Below are 12,701 nucleotides of genomic sequence, written 5' to 3'. Positions count from 1 at the left end.
CCTCAGGAAACTTTGGAATTGTGCAAGCGTTTGGAAGAAGGCTGTACGTCCATGCATGACAATCCCAGCCGAGGTACAGTAGCTCGGAGCTTACTTCAGTCGTTCCCATGAGCATTTAGTGAATTAACACCTGATCCTTGACAATGGACAAATAGCTTGTCACCAACTTGCTGAAGAGATGCACCTGTCTGTGGAAACTCAGGAACACCACTTGCACATTACAGGATCTTGACTGAGAGTTATTTCCACACACCCCCGTACAGTCTTGACTTCATTCCAAGCCATTTCCACATGTTTGGTAAATTAAAGGAGTTCCTGGGAGGCCAGCGTGAAACACTGGGATAAATGCATTACTGTATCAGGAGATTATAGAGAGAAATAAAGGGAGGCTCATAAATCTTATTGTTGTTCTGTTATTATGCAAAATCAAAAGTCCCAGTTTGACACCCTTTGATTTGTTATATTATTCTTTCTATTTATATTTATAATAAACAAAGGCCTTTATATTTAAATGACTGCAGTATTGATACTGTTTTATATTCAAGTATAGAGCATTTATACCCCTGAAACACACTCAGGTGATGATGAGGAGGTGTCTACGGGCCAGGGGTAGCTCAGTGGTTAAGGCATTGGACTACGGTTCAGAAGATCCCAGGTTTAAACCCCTTAACCACCAAGTTGCCACTGCTGGGCCCTCAACTGCTCAGATGCGTAATGAGATAAAATAAAATAAAAAGTAAGTCGCTCTGGATAAGAGCGTTTGCCTAAATGTAAATGTGTCTATTTTTAGGGCCACGCTCTCATTCTCTTATGTTCTCCCTCCAGTGGAACAGATTACTTGTGCACTTGCCATAATTACCAGGGGATCCTGTCATGTTTTTAACACCTCTTCTGTCTGCATTGCGCCACGAACAGGATTTTACACTTGTGCCTGACTGTTGCTCCCAAGAGCTTCCTCAGTCAACTGGTAGAGACAGGAAGCTGCTGACAGCTTACACATGGGACAACACTGCACCGTCTGCTTCGAATGAATCCATGTGGTGTTCCAGCTTCTTGACCTCAAGCAGCGTTCAGATGCACATTTGTGCCTGACAGAAGAGAGGGGAGAAAGTTCTGCTTGTGTTGTTTGGATTGTTGGCACTGTTTGATTCACATAACGTAGTGTAACTTTTTTCTTTTTTGTTTTTGGTCATTTAAAATAAAGCAAACCAATGTGTCATCATTTACTTATTTGGCGTCTCTACGCCATCTCTTTCATTTTGTCTGTATCTATCTTGTATTTTTCTTGGAATAAGTACTTATGCAGGAGGTAATGACAAAAAAGAAAAGGTCAAGGCTAATACTGTATGTCCTAAAGCACGATAAGAAGCTGTCAGAGCAGGTAAGTTGTCATCTGCTATTTTGAAGAAAGGAGAGATGAAAAAGGTTGCGAAGGAGAAGATGGCCAGAGATAGCAAGAGATTAAAAGATCACGAGAGAGAGAGAGTGAGAGAGAGAGAAAGATATTTAGAGTATAAACTCTGGATCTAACATAATTATAAATCTCACCTGGTCATCTTTGCTTGGATCATTTCTAAAAAATAGGAATGAATTTTCTCGCAAGACTATTGACGTGGCTGCTTAGCTAATCTGTTGTAACCTGCTCTGAGAACTCGAGCACTTTTCAGGTGACTGAAATGCATGGCTGCTCTTTTTATGCGGATATTCCACAGAAAATAGCACTTGGGGTTAATTTTCCTGTGGGTAGTTATACATTTAACCTGACAAACAATTTAAACCACATCAAAACTCTTTATGGGCACATTTTAAGTTTAGTACAGCTTTAAACTGAAATGTAATACTGTGCAATTCTATCTGTTATCACTTGTCATGGTTTTGGTCGTGGATGTTGTGGAATGCTCATGAGACACATACTGTATTATTTATTATTTATGTTATACGTAGGAGAACCAATCTCCATTTGAGGGACACTGTAAAGTTGTAGCTTAATGTCTAACTGTAATAAAGCACTGACACAGGAGAACCATAGGAAATGTTAAATTATCATTTATCTTATACATGAGGCAGCACAGTGGCTTAGTGGTCAATACCTTGCACCACAAGGGTCCGGGTTCGATTCCCGTCTCTGTATGCATGGAGTTGGCATGTTTTCCCCGTGCTTCCTTTGGGTATCCCATTTAGTGTTCACAATAAAAAGTCTCTCTGTAATATATTAAAAAGACTGCACATTAAAACACGGCCTGGCCAAAAAACGTTGCGCAATCTAATACTACTTTAAACCACATTCAGTTTAGACTACAGATCACAAACACAATGACAAGTATATGGAATATCATAAAATTTGTGTCCTTCCAGAGCTGAGAACTTTACTTTGTATTGATGTCAAACCACTGAATAACATTTTCTCTAAAATATTCAAATACATTTGATGTCTTCCAGGGTCATGTGTGAAAATGATTCTTCATGCTACCAAAACCAGTCTTTCAAAATGTAAGCCTTGGACTACGGCTGTGCCATGAGGGGTAAAAACCTCCAAAGAGTGTAAATCAATGAAATAACATTGCTGAGCCAAGAGCTGACCAAGCAATATACATGATCACTTCATGCGCTCTTTTCTTACCCTGATCCCTGGTTTCTTACTCTGAGATTTAATTTACGGCCACACAGCTGTTTAATCCCAAACCTGTGAGTTTCATTGCAATTTGTGCATGGAAATGATTTTACTTTCTCTATAAAATATAGCTGTGATTTCTACTTACACTCGTTTTTTTTTTACATAATGAAACTTCACTAAAGGTTTAAGTCCTTTTCAATCATGGACAGTCATTATTTACTCTTCAGTGAAGTTGATGGCTCAGCTCTATCATTTCAGGTTTTAATAATATGTTTCAGTCATTTCAGCAATCTCCTCAGTTGTTTTCTTTGCTTCATACTAGAAAATAATTTGTCCCATCTGCAACAGATCATCATCTTTTCCATGACTATGGGATAATGGGATCTACTGATACATGGCTGGCTAGGCAATGTATAAACTAGTGGTTTGCCTGGTTGACAAAATCTATTGCTGGAGCTGCTGTTATAAAAAAAAAAAAAAAATCAACAGTGAGTGATTGTATAACATTATGACAAAAGACTATGAAATCTACTTTTGTTTAATATGGTAAATTCTTCTTGCATTCGTGTATGTTTCCATGAATACAATACAAAAATCACAGGGCTGAAATAGTAACATCTCACTAATCAAATAATAAATGCATAAATTATGAAATATTACAGAAGACTCTAATTTGACACTGAATGCGTTTTTTTTTTTATTCTGCTGAAATTTTATTTGTAAGTGTACAGAATTTCTTAATTCTGCATTTCCAATTTGATTGTAAAGAAAAGCTCAAAATAAAATACAGATTTGTGATTCACTGGCATTAAATTCTGAGTAAATGTGATTTTTTTTCTTAATGTTATTGTTTTAAACTGTAAACGTGTATTATTATAGTGATGGGGAAAAAAGTCTTGCCTGTTGTTGAATCTACAAAGCGAGGAGCCTTTATAATTAAGTGCAATATAAATCATTCATATGGATGAGTAAAGCAACACTTCAAGCTCCTTTTTTCCTCTTTTCTTTTTTTTTGTCCAATTACTATTCAAGAAATGTAAAGCTGCTTGCAGCGGAAAAAAAAAATCCTCTTGTTATCAGGGTATACAGTACATTAAGCATTAGAAGTCAGGAAGTGCAGTAGATATACTGAAAAGGGAGGGAAAAAGAGAAAGCACAGAGAAAAACACATAAAAGCTAAGAAGAAAAGTGTCTCATCTTGAAGTCTGGTCAAATCAATCAACTCAGCATGAAAGGCAGCAGTCTGCATTGTGAAATGAGTTTTCATGGACGTGTGCAGCTGCAGCAGTGGTTTGCATTCACAGCCAGAGACAGACATAATCACTGTCTTCAATTTGATCTTGAGAATTTCCATTCAGCACCGGTTGTTGGTGAACCACATACCCAGTGACAGCTGACTACCAGATTAGATGAAAATTCTAATGTTTGTCAATAAAAACTATAAGGATTAAGCGATTATATTTCCCGGATTAAAAAAGTGCTTTTACAACATCTAACCAAGTCAAGTGCTCTCTGAAGGAAGTAGGCATATCATTGTTAAAGACTACAATCGAGAGGCGTTGTCATGATTGGAAATATAGAGGGTTTACCTCAAGATGCAAACCACAGAAAACACTCAAGGACAAAAAGGTCTAAAAAGGTCTGCCCGTTCTTATTCAAGAGTAACTTCTACTAAAGTGATTGGAAAAAAACAATATGAAGACGAAAAGGAAGGGCTCATGATCCAAAGCATTGAACATACCAAGTACAGTATGTGCCTAGTAAAGGGAAACTGGCTACGACTGGAATCCCTTTTAACAACCGTGTGCCAGATTTAAATGATTCAGATATGTCATTCATTTACAGCTAATTGAAAATTTTCAATTAGATTTCTCCAATGGATTTGACTAATAATACTGTTGCCATTGAACTGTATGCAAACTACAATTTTATATATGAAAAATTCATTACTAACAAAAACAAGCTGTAATAAACTCTGGATAGGGCCATTTTAGTTCTGATTAATCATTGTTCCAATTAAAGACATATATAAAAAAATATTGTATTACTCATGCAGACATAATTGCATGTTCTCTTGAATGTAAAAGTTATGGCTATCCAAAACTAAAGTCAATATCTCATGAATTTAATTGAATTTGGTCCTTTAAGTACTTACATTTATTAAGTACTTTTAAGGATAAACTCTCAAGTTTTTCAGATAGATTGACTGATTATTCGGACTAGTCAGAATGTAATTGTGGCAAGCTTTCATGGTCATTCTGATCAAGAAAAAATTTAGCTTTATGTACAGTAGCAATTTTTGCAGCCATGTCAATTTAAGCACAGTAAGATCTTACTGATTGAAGGACTGCAACTCAACAAATTACATGTTCTTTCAAGGTTAAATTATTTTCTAACATGCTAGCATTCAAAATAACAGCCAGCTTGATTCTAGATTGTAAACATTGTGCAAACTGCAGTTTAGAAGGCCTTGATCAAATGGATCATGTGATGAACATGATCTCTAATACAAATATCAGATTTTTTTTATGAGGGTTTTCGATGCTTTAAATTATGATTTTAATGATGTAGCTTAAAAGATATTGCAAGGCTTTTTTTAAATTTGTCAGTATGAATTGTGGATCTTCTAAACTGCATTTCTCACTAAGTTATATTATAATATTATAAAAGTTATATTTTGTGTCATCAATTCTACATTGTCATATTGGTGTTCTTATTAGACAAAATCATAATTAACTCATTTTATGAACTTCTCATAATTAACCCATTTTATGAACAGCTTGCCATATACCTACTGATAACTACAGTATTTGTCGTTCTAGTCATGGATAGGAATAAACTTGCAGAATTTTATGAATGTAGTGTACTGTAGCTCATTTACGAACTGATTTTTTTTTCTGAATGAATAAAAATGATCTGCGTGTGGAAAACGTGATTTCATATACAGTATATTTAAATAAATAATAAAGGTTGTTAATTAGGTTAACAGATATATATGATGTAACAACACATCAATACTTATGGCAAGAAATGAAGAGACAAAAGATGATTAAGCCAGGAGGGCAGAGCTAAAGCATCTCTCAAAGTTGGAGTTTAAGATAATGTGTTTGTTGTGAGTGAAAAAAAGTTTTTTTTTATTTCAGTGCTGAGCTTTGAGATTAGCTTATTGGAGGAGATGCATTTTTTTTAGCTGCTAGCGCAACCAAACTTAATAGAATTATTTTTATTTATCAATTCTTGATTTACAAACATATATACAGTAATCAGCAGCTGAGAACGTGAGCATGATACTGATGCAGCTTGCCACTTGCTAAATTATGTAGCAATGACAAGTTACAGGACATACCCATAATTCTAATATGCCATCCAATATCTTCTTTTCATAGTATGGTTCATTCAATATTCATTCCCCAACCATGCATATGGTCTTATAGCGTATTGTTTTATGTCATCATTCACAGAAATTAGTTCGGAGAAACCTGAGCCTAAATCAGATGAAACTGAGATATGAATCAGGGCAGTAGAGAAGGTCACAGCTATCATGATCTCTGATTGACGTAGGGTACAACTGCAGCCTATCTTTTGTAAGAGACTTTTCTTTTAGTCTTTTAGATTACTTATGCCTGACCTTGATTTATCTTCCTACAGTTCCATACCTCCTTCAACAGGATGCCGACATTGTGGGGATTTCCTCCGGCAATTCTATTTTTACTACCACTGTGAGAAATGGGCATTGTTTTTAAAGAAAAGGTTTTCTGAATATAGTTATCAGAATTGACTGGTGGGAATAAACCAAGTTTATATTAGGCTTAAGTATATGAACATCTTGATTTATTTGTGTCATAATATAAATGAACAAGGCTAAGGATTAAATTCTGGTCTACTAGTATCAACCATTCAATTTCCCCCAAAATGGACTAGTCCACTACATAAATAATTTCTGGTCAACAATGGTTCTATGGTGGTGCCGTTCCATTGATGGACACAGTAGACCAGAGGGGATTTTCAGTCAACCTGGGACTTTAGATTTTGCAGAACAAGAGAACACAGTTATGAGAGTAAAAACAACCTTTATTGCTCTATATAATCCCCTGCAACACTAATGCACTCATCTCAGTGTTTCATGGGTGATTGGATACCATCAAGATGGAAAAACCAAAAGTCATGATAAAACTGCCTGCAACAATGTCCACTGTCTGAAACAATGGCCTCCCAGGAACTCCTTTAATGGCCCAAGCATGTTTTTTAATAATCATGGTTATTGAATGTTCATGGGAATGATGGCAGTAGGTTCCAAGCATGTACAGCCTACTGTACTTTAAAATGTTTGACCTATTTATACGTTAAGTTACGCTAAGAGTTATTGTGCTTAACGTCTTCTGTAAATTTAGTTCAGAGGTCTTTTGATTAATAAATGTATTATTATATACATTTAATTCAATGCTGGAGGCATCCAAAATATGAAATTATCTCCTCCTTACATTTCTAATGTTAATATAAGTATCTGCTACTTGCACCCTATGAAGCATTCATACTGTATACAGTAGACGCTAATTTGAGGTGCTGTTGATGGGCGATTCCTGAACTTCTCTGCGGCATTCTTGGCCTTCCTTTGCTGGGATGGTTTTCACGAGACTTACTTTCATCACAGCATTTGCACTGTAGTAATGTAACAAACGGAATCTAATTCCCCTTGAGCATCTTCATTACTTGTTGCTGCACCAGTTTGAGTTGGTGACGTACTGTAATGTCAACGTGATGTCTTTTGCCAACAGCAGAAGATCCATGTCATCCTTCCAAAAAAATTCAACAGTGACTGATACCATCATAGAAGCACCTGCTTTAGGCTTTGCTGCGTAACTGTGTTACAGTAACTCCAGTAACAGATGTACAGTAGACCACTTCGACTACACTGGTGAACTCAGTGAACTCCATGGTGATGATAATATGGGCCTTTTAAAAACTCAAGCTAAATTAAATTAATATGGATTTAGTGGAGCCACAGCGTCAATGTTATTTAACATACTGTAAGTTAGTTACTTGGTAATTATCATGTAACTGTTCAGATATCTGGCTAAAGGGATGGCCAGGCTAATGTGCACTAGGTAACGTTCACTGATAAGCCAACATGCAGATTTCTTATTACACCAGTGATTCTTTTTGTCTTTTGGAATTAATTCAAGAGGGATGTGGGAACACTGACCTTTTGCAGACATGTCACGTAATGTCAATCACAACAGTGGATGGTGGAAGTACCGTTAACATTACTACGTATTCTTAAATGACTTGATGATTACCTAATTACCTTTGTCACAAAGATAAAAGAGTAACCTAGCAACTACACTATAGCTTCTGTTCTTTTTCAAAAGAGAAACAAGCACAAAGAGGTAACAAGAATCCTAATTCACAGAAATTTAATTTATTATCATAATGTGATTACCTGAGACAGTGTACTGTACAAATATGTGATTTCTCCTGTGGAGCCAAGATGATGCCATGGAACATGCTGTTCTTTACACTTTATAAAATGATGTGCAGAAGATGTTAACAGACATTTTAATACTTTAAAAACATCTTGGGTGCTGACATTTTAAGCTTGTTAAATAATATCTAACTTACTGTTCCAGGGTTTAATCCCAAATAAAATTAAGATGGAAAGTGCTGTGCTGGGGCGTACAATCTCTTGTTTCGCACAACAATTAGTGCCCTTGATCAAGGGTTGGAGAGGGATTTGGGATTCAGCCTTGTCTTAGAAGTATGTTAGCTGCGTAGCTCATGTCAGCCCTGAAATACAACATGGATGGTTCAGAAACCATTCAGAATGATTTTATTACTTTTATTAATTAAATAAGGAGACAAAAGTGTTGTTTAAATGCCCTAACAGTTTCGGATGTATTTTCTTGCTACAGTGGGTTTGAATGTGGGTTTTGGCACTGGGATACAGGAAATAACATCTCTTTTGTTGTCCAGAAGTGGGCGGGAACATGGCCGACAGATGTTGTGACAGCACTTGCAGAAGATCTACAATAAAGTTCACAATCAAAATCCCTACACATAACTTTTTTTTTTTACATTTACTTTTACTTTCAATTCTTAAGTACATTTAATTTCAGAAAATTATATTTTATACCCAAGTACATCAAGTATCACATGCTTTTAAGTAATGTTAAAGTAGTAATAATAACTTTTATTTACAAATGCGTCCATCCACTCATCTATCTAGGAACCTCCGTCATCCAACTAGGGATTGTGGATAGCTTTGGAATAGCCTTCCAGATAATGTTCAAAGTAGACTCAAGACGCATCTCTTTAATCTGGCATACATGTAATTCATCCCAAAACCTCATACTCCAGTACATCTTTCCTGAATGGCAACTATGCTATTTTTTTCCACCTGTTCTTTATTTTTCTACCCATCACGAGGCATCTGGAGATTGTACTAGCTTTAGTAGACAAAGGCCAACCCTGCGAGGATCCTGAGGCATCCAGAGAAGGACCAGCTCCAGCTGGATTCTTCTTCATGATGGTTGGAGCTACACATCCTGCTCCTGTGCTCCCAGTGATCCAGACCCCATCTGCCCTCTGCACCTACTAACTCATCCCTATACTGAACTGGACTTCATGTTAATTTAAATAATTTTTGTTTATATTGTACTCTCAGCTGCATAACACACATGATGTTATATTATCTCTATCTGTTATCACCCAAATGAGGATGGGTTCCCTGTTGAGTCTGGTTCCTCTCAAGGTTTCTTCCTATTGCCATCTCAGGGAGTTTTTCCTTGCCACTGTCGCTGTCACCCTTGGCTTGCTCATCAGGGACAATATCAATATTATCTAGACACATTTTTCTCACACATACACACTTCTATAAACATTCTTTTCAAATTTTCTTTTCATTTTTGTGATGATCACTGTCAAAAACGCCATATAAATAAAATTGAATTGAATTGGGCATTCCAGTGGTTACCATTATAATTATTCCGATTTTATAACCGTGATAGGATCTCCGGTCAACATTTACACACTACGGCCAATTTTTGGAACACCAATTAGCCTAATTCCTCTTCTGAGGGAGGAAACACACCAACCAAACTCAACATGCAAATTTCATGCACACAGACCTGATGCAGGACTCGAACCTTACAAATATGTAAGCCTATATTATTATGGTTAATAATATTTGTGGTTTTGTTTCAGTTATAGACATGGTCAACCAGAAGAACTAAGGAGAAAGAAACTCAGGAGCATCTTTATGGAGCATCTCTGCATGAAGACCAAAATAATTACACAAGCCCACAGATTAAAACACAAGCTTTGCAATGCTTCAATCAGATTGGGTTATCAAAAACCACCTGCTGTGTGTGTGTGTGTGTGTGTGTGTGTGCGTGGTGTGACACTTTGCTCAGGCAAACACATTTCAAAAAGATTGACCTGCTGTGGTGTGTTCCTGTCTGAACTGAAAAAGGCGTTGTGTAGACGCAGGTGTAACTTCATTTTTTAAAATGTTATATTTTATTATTACACAAGTCATTTGTCATTAATGCTGCTGCTACAGTTCAGATACTCCTTGATTTCTGGCTGTGTCTGCTTGAATGCATTTGCATTTTAAAGGATGTGTGTGCGGGGGGGGGGGGGGGGGGGGGGCTGGGGGCGTTGTATACTTAGGGTGGTGATGGGATTTGATTTGATGATTAATCATCTCTTTCACAGTCTGAGTATGTCATCAGCAAACTTGATGGTGCTTAACAGTCTGTTTAAAAGTGAGTTAATTACTACAATCCACACCATACAACATGCAGTATACTCTGGACCATACTATACTTTAAACGATCTTTCAAAAGATACAGCTCGGCCACTTTATATTGAAAATCTATTAAAAATGTAATGTAAATGTATTTTATAAAGTTTTGATTCACAAGTTCATACATTTCATATTTAATATTCACATCTTTTTGAGTCAGCAATGGCAATAAGTTGGTATTATTTGACAGCATGATACTATTTTAAATGTATTTTCTTTCATTTTTAGTTGTTGCTAAATGTGCAGTCAGGGGGCAAAATGCCCACTGCCCCACTATTATAATAAATAGTGTAATAGAGCTATTATAATAAATAGTATAATAGAGCTATTACTTCACCTAGTGGCCAAAGAAGAGAACTGCACCAAGTGCTGAAAGATATTCATGAGGGCAGGTTGTCACAGTGGGCATGCACAAACATAATGTGCATCCTTTTGCTTCACTTAGCTTAAAAACTGTCCTAATGTTGCCAAATCAACCTTTTTTGCCCTGTCCACTTTAAGGCAGTTAAGGGATTGTGAGTTTTAAATAAATGACAAAAATTTATTATTTAAAAATAATCTCTTTTTATTTGTTTCAAAAAACAAAATCTTAAAATTTTTTTAAATAAATCTATCTAAAAAATAGTTTTAATATTTTAAATACATTGATTTATTAATGTCTGTGAAAATTCTGTCACCTAAGTTACTAACAGAACTCTGGGATGTTAACGTCTTTAGTTTTAGTTTTTTTCTTCCCCATCCTTGCTCTAACTGAGTAATGGACTATACTGAGTATTGATAGGGTTGCCAAGGTTAAACAGTCCAGGGACACAATATCCAGATATTTTTTTGCAAATGCACAGATTTCATTTTTAGTGCTTACTGTGATCTCTGTTTGCCGTGTGCTAATGTCTAACGCTGTGGTGTTGTTTAATGCTGCTGAAGAACTGCAACATCTCTCAGGATTAATATCTATTTTTTCTATCTATCTTTCCAAATAAAATTGAATAAATTTCCTCAAAATGGCATGTTTGGAGATACAGAATGTGTGTTTATGATGTACACAACAATTGGGCAATATCACACCTGAGGTCATTCTGTTGTACTGAATATCATCACAGCTGTGATCATAAGCATGAGGGTGCAGACTGATTCAGTACAACAGCATGATCTCAAGTGTGATATTGCTTTATATAACTGTTATATAAGCGTATACCATTTATTATCAACAGATTATAATTTGTTTGTTTATTAAAGAAGTTATTTTGCCCCGCCAGCACATTTCCTTCTCCTACTGGTAGAATTTATTAACCACGACTGGCAGAGCTGGCAACCAACAGTTAGTGTAATTATTGGGTTTTATTAAGTAGTTTTCTTTTTTACCTAAATGTACTATGTAGCCAAAAAGGTGAGGAGTATAAACCATGGACAATTAGGAAATTACAAGACATGCTTTATATTTCAACTTATTCTGCTTTAGAATTTCCAGGTTCCACAGTTGAATCACAAATAGGGTTAAATGGAAAGCTGGTTAGCTTTGTTGCCCAAGTTAGCCGTGAACATTACATGGATGGTTCAGATGCAATTCAGAAAGACTAACAAGCAAGTACAAAGTGTTTAAGATGACATAATATTATCAGATGTGTTTTCTTGTGGAAAGTGCTTCCATGAGCGGGTTTAAATGTGGGTTTCAAAACCAACATTTCCGTAATAAACAATTGTTTGAACATCCATGATGTGGCGGGATAAATAGAATTAAGTGTCCCAGTGCAGATATGCTCTATATACCCACTTGTGGAATCCCTCTCGTCCAATCAGATTGCTCGGTCGGAGCTAACCCTTGTATAATTCCTATCATAAGAAATACAGTACTGCAAAGATTGAGAAGAGAGAAAGTGGGATTATAAAGGGAATGACGTCCGTATGTCAATAAAGCTGTGGAATACTTCATTCACTTGAAGAATATGAAGAAATAAACCTTTTTTTTCGATAACCATTATTTTGGTTTAGTTAAAGGTACTTTGTCTGGGTTTTGAGATGCAGATGAGCTGGAACATCTTGACCCAGCTTGATGGAATTATGTCAAACACAGCACATCTAAACCCACTCAAAACAAACAGTTAGACTGTACAGTACACTGAATGACAGTATGGTACTCAAATTGAGTTAAAAAGTAGTTTAAAATAAAAGTCAAGAATGGAAACCTTTCAACTTAATTTTGTTCAATGCTATGTCAATATTTAAGTCACCATACCGTACATCATGGAAATATCCGACCACAAAACATGATCGCTCTTAAACATA

The sequence above is a fragment of the Clarias gariepinus genome, chromosome 14 (assembly GCF_024256425.1).
Source record: "Clarias gariepinus isolate MV-2021 ecotype Netherlands chromosome 14, CGAR_prim_01v2, whole genome shotgun sequence".
NCBI classification, from domain to species: domain Eukaryota; kingdom Metazoa; phylum Chordata; class Actinopteri; order Siluriformes; family Clariidae; genus Clarias; species Clarias gariepinus.
Note: the sequence above shows the minus strand (reverse complement) of the source record.